This window comes from Chlorocebus sabaeus, chromosome 19, assembly GCF_047675955.1.
Source record: "Chlorocebus sabaeus isolate Y175 chromosome 19, mChlSab1.0.hap1, whole genome shotgun sequence".
NCBI lineage: Eukaryota > Metazoa > Chordata > Mammalia > Primates > Cercopithecidae > Chlorocebus > Chlorocebus sabaeus.
In genome coordinates, this window is record NC_132922.1 from 30,156,533 (window position 1) to 30,166,923 (window position 10,391).

Sequence of the window (10,391 nt, forward strand, 5' to 3'; positions counted from 1 at the left end):
CCGTCTCAAAAAAAAAAAAAAAAAAAAAAAAGTACAATTATGTGGGGATGGGATGGGGTCTTTAGTTCGAAGTCTGTTTCAGAACAGCACTTTTCCTCCATGCCTTCAACTCAACAAATGACCATATTCCATCAAATAAAATGTGAAGTTGTTTTTTAAACAAATTTTGTCTCCTATGTAGTTATTTCTTAGTGAGTTGGTGGAGGGGATCTTCCTCGTTGAGTCTTCATGTATTTGGTCTTCGATGCCACATTTAGCCCTATGAACTACCTTCTATCCTGAAACCCTCTCATCAGTTTTCCAGTCTGTCTCCTACCTCCCTACCTGCTCTGCAGGACTGTCTAGACCAGGGCTCAGCAAATTTCTGTAAAGGGCCGCAGAGTCAGTGTTTTAGGCTTACAGGCCAAACCATCTCCATCTCTGTTGCAACTGCTCAGCTCTGCCATTGTTGCATAAAAGCAGCCAAAGGTCCAGGCGCAGTGGCTCACGCCTGTAATCCCAGCACTTTGGAAGGCCGAGGTGGGCAGATCACTTGAGGTCAGGAGTTTGAGAACAGCCTGGACAACATGGTGAAACCCTATCTCTACTAAAAATGCAGAAATTAGCCAATCATGGTAGAGTGCACCTGTAATACCAACTACTCGGGAGGCTGAGGCAGGAGAATCACTTGAACCCAGGAGGCAGAGGTTGCAGTGAGCCGAGATTGCATCCCTGCACTCCAGCCTGGGCGACAGAGTGAGTCTCAAAAAATAAAGAATGAAAGCAGCCAAAGACGATACATAAGTAAGTGAGTGCGTGAGAGTGGCTGTGTTCCAAAGACTGAAATTTGAATTTCACATAATTCACGTGATAAAATCCTATGGATTTTGTTTGTTTGTTTTTGAGACAGCATCTTATTGTAGAATCAAAAGGTCTGAAAAGCATCTGTAGGTTACGCTAGGCCATTTTGGATTAATTTTTTTTTTTTTTTTTTGTGATGGAGTCTCACTCTGTCTTCCAGGCTGGAGTGCATTGGCACAACCTCAGCTCACTGCAACCTCTGCCGCCCCGATTCAAGCAATTCTCCTGCCTCAGCCTCCTGAGTAGCTGAGATTACAGGCGCCCACCACCACACCCAGCTAATTTTTTGTAACTTTAGTAGAGACGGGGTTTCACCATGTTGGCCACGCTGATCTCAAACTCCTGGCCTCGTGATCCACCCACCTCAGCCTCCCAAAGTGCTGGGATTACAGGTGTGAGCCACTGAGCCCAGCCCATCTTGGAAATTTTTATCTGTCAGTGGGCTAGCTACCCGTGTCCCAAAAGCCACTCTGGTTTTAGTGGAATATCATCTTTATTTATTTATTTATTATTATTATTTTTTTGAGACAGAGTCTTGCTCTGTCGCCCAGGCTGGAGTGCAATGGTGCAATCTTGGCTCACTGCAACCTCCGCCTCCCGGGTTCAAATGATTCTCCTGCCTCAGCCTCCCGGGTAGCTGGGATTACAGGCACATGCTACCATGCCTGACTAAGTTTTTGTATTTTTAGTAGCGATGGGGTTTCACCCTGTTAGCCAGGATGATCTCAATCGCCTGACCTCGTGATCTGCCTGCCTCGGCCTCCCAAAGTGCTGGGATTACAGACGTGAGCCACTGAACCTGGCCGAATATCATCTTTAAGTATCATCATTATAAATAAGGCATGATGAGGATTTGAACCCAGACTGGACTTTTCTGGGGAGACAAAGAAGTGAACATTACAGGCCGGATGCAGTAACTCATGCCTATAATCCCAGCACTTTTGGAGGCTGAGGTGGGTGGATCACCTGAGGTCAGGAGTTTGAGACCAGCCCGGCCAACATTGTGAAACCTCATCTCTCCTAAAAATACAAAAATTAGCTGGGCGTGGTGGCAGGCATCTGTAATCCCAGCTACTCGAGAGGCTGAAGCAGGAGAATCTTTTTTTTTGAGATGGAGTCTCGCTCAGTCGCCCAGGCTGGAATGTAGTGGCCGGATCTCAGCTCACTGCAAGCTCCGCCTCTTGGGTTTACGCCATTCTCCTGCCTCAGCCTCCCGAGTAGCTGGGACTACAGGCACCCGCCACCATGTCCGGCTAGTTTTTTGTATTTTTTAGTAGAGACGGGGTTTCACCATGTTAGCCAGGATGGTCTCGATCGCCTGACCTCTTGATCCACCCGCCTCGGCCTCCCAAAGTGCTGGGATTACAGACATGAGTCACCGCACCGGGCCTGGCCTTTATTTTCTTTGTGAGGCTGAAATTGGATGGAGCAGAGATAGATGGAGAGTTAGATCACCAAGGATAGGGCTGTTGTAGACCCAGCTAAGACAGGGCACTCAGAAGGACCCTGGTCTTTAACACATTTCATGGATTTAAAGAAATAGAGTAGCAGGGTTTCTAGCCCTAGAGTCACCAGTCAGCTTCGCAGCTGCTTAGCAGCAGGTAGTACAGGATCCCACCATATGGCTGAAGTTTAAGAGCAGGACTCCTGAACCAGGCTCTCTGTCTTGCAACTATAATCCCAGGTACTCAGGAGGCTAAAGCAAGATCACTTGAGGCCAGGAGTCTGGGACCAGCGTGGGTAACATAGCAAGACCTGCCCCCCTACACCTTTAAGAAAATTAAGTAATTTTTTTTTTTTTTTTTTTTTTTTTTTTTTTTGGAGATGGAGTTTCATTCTTTTCACCCAGCCTGGAGTGCAATGGCACAATCTTGGCTCACTGCAACTCCGCCTCCCAGGTTCAAGCGATTCTCCTGCCTCAGCCTCCAGAGTAGCTGGGATTACAGGTGCATGCCACCACACCCTGCAATTTTTTTTTTTTTAGACCAGGCCTCACTGTGTTGTGCAAGCTGATCTTGAACTCCTGGGCTCAAACCATCCTCTGACCTCTGCCTTTCAAAGTGCAGGGATTACAGGTGTGAGCCACTGCACTCAGCGAGGACTTGACCATAGTTCCTGAAAGCAAGAGAGTGAGGCAAGCCATTTTTTTTTTTTTTAGACGGAGTTTCGCTCTGTCGCTCAGGCTGGAGTGCAGTGGCGTGATCTCAGCTCACTGCAAGCTCCGCCTCCCGGGTTTACGCCATTCTCCTGCCTCAGCCTCCCGAGTAGCTGGGCCTACAGGCGCCCGCCACCGCGCCCGGCTAGTTTTTTCTATTTTTTAGTAGAGACGGGGTTTCACCATGTTAGCCAGGATGCTCTCGATCTCCTGACCTCGTGATCCGCCCGTCTCGGCCTCCCAAAGTGCTAGGATTACAGGCTTGAGCCACCGCGCCCCGCCGCCCGGTTAGTTTTTTGTATTTTTTTAGTAGAGATGGGGTTTCACCGTGTTAGCCAGGATGGTCTCGATCTCCTGACCTCGTGATCCGCCCGTCTCGGCCTCCCAAAATGCTGGGATTACAGGCCAAGGCAAGCCATTTATAAGTAGGAAAGAAACTGCTTGCCCGACCCCTGCCATTGCTGAAGGAAGCACAGCAACACACTAAAGATACAAACCTTGGAGACCAAGAGCACCTCCAGGTCATTTAGAAATTAAATCAAAGGCCGGGCACGGTGGCTCAAGCCTGTAATCCCAGCACTTTGGGAGGCCGAGACGGGCGGATCACGAGGTCAGGAGATCGAGACCATCCTGGCTAACACGGTGAAACCCCGTCTCTATTAAGAAATACAAAAAACGCCGGGCGCGGTGGCTCAAGCCTGTAATCCCAGCACTTTGGGAGGCCGAGACGGGCGGATCACGAGGTCAGGAGATCAAGACCATCCTGGCTAACCCGGTGAAACCCCATCTCTACTAAAAAATACAAAAATCTAGCCGGGCGAGGTGGCGGGCGCCTGTAGTCCCAGCTACTCGGGAGCCTGAGGCAGGAGAATGGCGTGAACCCGGGAGGCGGAGCTTGCAGTGAGCTGAGATCCGGCCACTGCACTCCAGCCTGGGCGAAACTCAAAAAAAAAAAAAAAAAAAAAAAAAGAAATACAAAAAACTAGCCGGGCGAGGTGGCGGGCGCCTGTAGTCCCAGCTACTCGGGAGGCTGAGGCAGGAGAATGGCGTGAACCCGGGAGGCGGAGCTTGCAGTGAGCTGAGATCCGGCCACTGCACTCCAGCCTGGGCGACAGAGCGAGACTCCGTCTCAAAACAAAAAAAAAAAAAAAAAAAAAAAAAAGAAATTAAATCAAGCCGGGCACGGTGGCTCACACCTGTGTAATCCCAGCACTTTGGGAGGCCGAGGCAGGCGGATCACAAGGTCAAGAGATCGAGACCATCCTGGCCAATATGGTGAAACCCCGTCTCTACTAAAAATACAAAACTTAGTTGGGTGTGGTAGCACATGCCTGTAGTCCCAGCTACTCAGGAGGCTGAGGCAGGAGAATCGATTGAACCCGGGAGGTGGAGGTTGCAGTGAGCTGAGATCGTGCCACTGCACTCCAGACTGGCAACAGAGAGAGACTCTATCTAAAAAATTAATTAATTAATTAATTAATTATTTAAATCAAGGCCAGGCGCAGTGGTGCTGGGAGGCCGGGTCAGGCACATCACCTGAGGTCGGGAGTTCGAGACCAGCCTGACCAACATGGAGAAACCTATCTCTACTAAATATACAAAATGAGCAAGGCATGATGGTGCACGCCTGTAATCCCAGCAACTCAGGAGGCTAAGGTGGGAGAATCGCTTGAACCCAGGAGGCAGAGTTTGCAGTGAGCTGAGATCATGTCACTGCACTCCAGCCTGGGTGACACAGCAAGACTCTGTCTCAAAAAAAAAAAAAAAAAAAAAAAGGCCGGGCGCAGTGGCTCACACCTGTAATCCCAGCACTTTGCGAGGCCGAGGCTGGTGGATCACAAGGTCAGGAGATCGAGACCATCCTGGCTAACCTGGTGAAACCCCATCTCTACTAAACAAAATATAAAAAATTAGCCAGGCACGGTGGCGGGCGCCTGTAGTCCCAGCTACTCGGGAGGCTGAGGCAGGGGAATGGCGTGAACCCAAGTGGAACTTGCAGTGAGCCGAGATCATGCCACTACACTCCAGCCTGGGCAACAGAGCGAGACTCCGTCTCAAAAAAAAAAAAAAAAAGAAATGAAAACAGATAGGTGGAGTGCCTCATGTCTATAAATCCCAGCACCTTGGAAGGCCAAGACAGGAGGATTACTTGAGCCCACGAGTTTTTGGTTTGTTTTTGAGACAGAGTTTCACACTTGTTGCCCAGGCTGGAGTGCAAAGGCGCAATCTCAGCTCACCACAACCTCTGCCTCCTAGGTTCAAGCGATTCTCCCGCCTTAGCCTCCTGAGTAGCTGGGATTACAGGCATGCACCACTACGTCCGGCTAATTTTGTATTTTTAGTAGAGACAGGGTTTTTCCATGTTGGTCAAGCTGGTCTCGAACTCCTGACCTCAGGTGATCTGCCCGCCTCGGCCTCCCAAAGTGTTGGGATTACAGGCGTGAGCCACCACGCCCGGCAAGCCCAGGAGTTTGAAACTAGCCTGAGCAACACAATGAGACCCTGTCTCCACACACACACACACACACACACAAAATAAGAATAAAAATAATTAGCCGGGCACGGTGGCTCAAGCCTGTAATCCCAGCACTTTGGGAGGCCGAGACGGGCGGATCACGAGGTCAGGAGATCGAGACCATCCTGGCTAACACAGTGAAACCCCGTCTCTACTAAAAAATACAAAAAAACTAGCCAGATGAGGTGGCAGACGCCTGTAGTCCCAGCTACTCGGGAGGCTGAGGCAGGAGAATGGCGTAAACCCGGGAGGCGGAGCTTGCAGTGAGCTGAGATCCAGCCACTGCACTCCAGCCCGGGCGACAGAGCGAGACTCTGTCTCAAAAAAAAAAAAAAAAAAAAAAAAAAAAAAAAAATTAACTGGGCGTGATGGTCTGCACCTTTAGTCTCAGCTACCTGGGAGGCTAAGGCAGGAGGATTGCTTTGAGCCCAGGAGGTTGAGGCTGCAGTGAGGTATAATCATGCCACTGCACTCCTGGGCAACAGAGTGAGATCTCATCTCAAAAAAAAGAAAAAAAAAAAGGCCGGTGTGGTGGCTCATGCCTGTAATTCTAGCACTTTAGGAGGGCAAGGCAGGAGAATTGCTTGAGTCTGGGAATTCAAGACCAGCCTGGGCAACATTGAGAGACCAAGTTCTGTTGTGGGTTGATTTGGCTTTTTTTTTTTTTCTTTTTTAAAATGTGGTTTGTTTCAAGTTTCCCTTCTTGTTAGATAGGCTATCTATCAAGATAGGCTAATACTGATCATGTCATTCCACCACTTAAAACTTCTGTTGGGGCCGGGCGCAGTGGCTCATGCGTGTAATCCCAGCACCTTGGGAGGCCGAGGCAGGCAGATCACATGAGGTCAGGAGTTTGAGACCAGCCTGACCAACATAGTGAAACTCCATCTCCACTAAATATACAAAAATTAGCCAGACGTGGTGATGCATGCCTGTAATCCTAGCTACTCGGGAGGCTAAGGTAAAATAATCGCTTGAACCCAGGAGGTGGAGGATGCAGTGAGCCGAGATTATGCCATTGCACTCCAGCCTAGGCAATAAGAGCGAAACTCCATCTCAAAAACAAAAACAAAAACAAACAAAAAAAAACTTCTGTTGGGGGCCAGGCGCAGTGGCTCACGCCTATAATCCCAACACTTTGGGAGGCCGAGGTGGGTGAATCACTTGAGGTCAGGAGTTTGAGACCAGCCTGGCCAACATGGTGAGAGACCCCTTCTGTACTAAAAGTACAAAAATTAGCCAGGCATGGTGGCAGGCGCCTGTAATCCCAGCTACTCGGGAGGCTGAGGCAGGAGGATTGCTTGAGTCTAGGAGGTGGAAGTTGCAGTGAGCCCAGATCACACCACTGCACTCCAGCCTGGGTGACAGAATAAGACCGTCTCAAAAACAAACAAAAAAATCCCACTTCTGTTGGCTCCTATTAGGGCGTCATTTAGGGAAGCCAGTTGTCCAGCTTAGGCAGCACATGACACAGTCTCCACTGATGGCCCTGAGTGTGGCCCTAGGTTCACAGGACAAGAAGTGGCTAGTGTCTTACAGGTACTAACCAAAATCATGATAAATCTTAAAATCTGAAGATCATTATTACTCATTTACAATAAGAAAGATAACTGACCAGAATGTAAGTTCTCTGATGGGAGCCCAGAGCATTGTGCCTGGCACAGAGTAGGCATTTAAGAAGTTTTTGTAGAATGGATAGTAAGAAAAGGAAGGGAGAGAAGAGGGGGTGGGGAAGGAGCAAGTGAAAGGGGAAAAAGCTCATTCTCTTTCTGTAGGAAGGCTACTTGAGGAGCCAAGTTAAAATCAGATTGAATAGTGCTTATTCCTCCACTAGATTAAGTACCAACAAGCAGGACCATATCACATTCACCTTTGCATCCCCAAGTCTAGCCCTGGGAGATGCTTAATACAGGTGTGCTGAGGCTATCTGTCCCTTAAATGTTCATTATCTCAGGATCTTACAAAGGGCTTTTCTTCCTGAAATTCAGCAAGGAGGAGTTTTAGTCTGCATGTGTCTGATTACCTGAAGAAATGTTTCCTTCTGCTTGAAGGCAAAGCCACAGTCTTTTTTTTTTTTTTTTGAGACGGAGTCTCGCCCAGGCTGGAGTGCAGTGGCCAGATCTCAGCTCACTGCAAGCTCCGCCTCCCGGGTTCATGCCATTCTCCTGCCTCAGCCTCCCGAGTAGCTGGGACTACAGGCGCCCGCCACCGTGCCCGGCTAGTTTTTTGTATTTTTAGTAGAGACAGGGTTTCACCGTGTTAGCCAGGAGGGTCTCGATCTCCTGACCTCGTGATCCGCCCATCTCGGCCTCCCAAAGTGCTGGGATTACAGGCTTGAGCCACCGCGCCCCCAGCCAGCCACAGTCTTTTTTTTTTTTTTTTTTTTTTGAGACGGAGTCTCAGAATCTCGGCTCACTGAACGCTCCACCTCCCAGGTGCACGCCATTCTCCTGCCTCAGCCTCTCAAGCAGCTGGGACTACAGGCGCCCGCCACCGCGCCCAGCTAATTTTTTGTATTTTTAGTAGAGATGGGGTTTCACCGTGTTAGCCAAGATGGTCTCAATCTCCTGACCTCATGGTCCACCTGCCTCGGCCTCCCAAAGTGCTGGAATTACAGGCATGAGCCACTGTGCCTGGCAATTTTTGTATTTTTAGTAGAGAAGGGGTTTCACCATATTGGTCAGGCTGGTCTCAAACTCCTGACCTGTGGTGATCCACCTGTCTTGGCCTCCCAAAGTGCTGGGATTACAGGCATGAGCTGCCATGCCTAGCAGAACGCCAGAGTCTTGTATGCTCTCAGTCAATCACAGGTGGTCCCATTCTTGCTGGTCCTTGCCTTAGGAATGGCTATGTACCCTGATGGGATGGGATACCAAGGGAGAGCTCCCAGGTTTCTGGAGGAAGTGATCTTTGCCCTTAAAAAGGGATGCCAAGGGCTGGCCTTGGTGGCTCATACTTGTAAGCCCAGCATACTGGGAGGCCAAGGTGGGAGGATCATTTGAGGCCAGGAGTTTGAGACCAGCCTGAGCAACATAGTGAGAGACCTCATCTCTGCAAAAAAGAAAAAAAATAAAAGGGGACACAAGGCCAGGCATGGTGGCACATAACTGTGGTCCCAGCTACTTGGGAGGTTGAGGCAGGAGGATTACTGGAGCCCAGGAGGTTGAGGCTGCAGTAAATGATGATCATGCCACTGCACTCCAGTGTGGGTAACATCATGACACTCTGTCTCTAAAAAAAGGACACAAGGAAATGACTGTCCTTCTCCCACTGGGCATTGGCATAACTGAATGTGAGCCTGGGATAACTAGCCAGAGGATGAGGACAAAACCTGAAAGAAATTAGAACAAAAAAAAAATCACACAGAAGCAGACCCATGGCCTGGACATCCTGCATCTTGAGCTGCCTGCTACAGAGTCGTGTTATGAAAAATAATAAATGCCCTTGCACCTGGCTCAAACTATTTTGAATAGGGCTTTCTGATATTGCAGCCAAAGCATGCTAATACAGCTTGTTAGTTAAGATGATTACATCATGAATCCATGGCGAGTAAACTTTTGTAAGACCATTGAGTCACTCTGGTGTTTCAAGTATAGACGGAGCTGATTGCCTAATTCCAGGAGGGTTAGGCCCTGACCTCAGTCATGACTACTTTCTGAATAGGCTTGACACCAGGAATTGAGTGGGAGGAACCTGGGTGACCTAGGAGCTTAAACAGAAATAAAACTTCAATTTTAGAAGAAAAGATGTCCCAAGAAACTGCTCCATGATGGGCAGGAGGTAAAAAGGTGGAAACAGGTACCTGAGCAGGAAAAACTATGTTCATGATTTTATACTAGCTCTTGAGGTTTTAGTCTTCTGTTAGAAAAAGTGGATTTAGGATTAAAGTCTTCTGTCCATACACAATCTACAGCATTAAAAGATTTTACCCTCTCAGATTGGCACACGCCTGTGGTCACCGCTACTCGAGAGGCTGAGGTGGGAGGATCACTTGAGCCTGAAAGTTGGAGGTTGCAGTGAGCCAAGATCAAGCTACTGCACTCCAGCCTCAGTGACACAGTGAGACCCTCATCTCAATTAAAAAAAAAAAAAAAGGCCGGGCGCGGTGGCTCACGCCTGTAATCCCAGCACTTTGGGAGGCCGAGGCGGGCGGATCACAAGGTCAGGAGATCGAGACCATGGTGAAACCCCGTCTCTACAAAAAATAGAAAAAATTAGCCGGGCGCGGTGGCAGGCGCCTGTAGTCCCAGCTACTTGGGAGGCTGAGGCAGGAGAATGGCGTGAACCCGGGAGGCGGAGCTTGCAGTGAGCCGAGACTGCACCACTGCACTCCAGCCTGGGCGACAGAGCGAGACTCCGTCTCAAAAAAAAAAAAAAAAAAAAAAAAAAAAAAACCTTACCCTATCAAAGATTAGAGTTCAGTGAAGATCAATTATAAAATACTTCCTCTTTCAAATAGAGATGATGATAACAGGCACTGATGCAATACTCTTACTAAGCATTGACTCTTGGTTGTTTTTAGTCAAAGATTTCTAATTCCGGCTCTATTACTGAAGGACCATCTGGCCACCCATTATGGTACATGGGTTATATAACACGAATGCTATGGTTATTGACTGAAAGCCATTTTATAATGAGACACCCTATTGCTATTACATAAAAGGCAGTCTCAGCTATAGAATGAATTCTTGCTTGGTCAGTCACTGCGGTCCTCCTAATCATGGAGGGAAAAGATGTTTCTCTCAGAAAATCTAAACTGAGTAGGAAAGCCCCAGGAGGTACAAGCCTGGTTGCACATTAGAATTGGCTAGAAGTTTTAAAAAATACTGATGATAGCCCTTGAACATATGAAAAGATGCTTCACCTCACTCCCAATAAGAG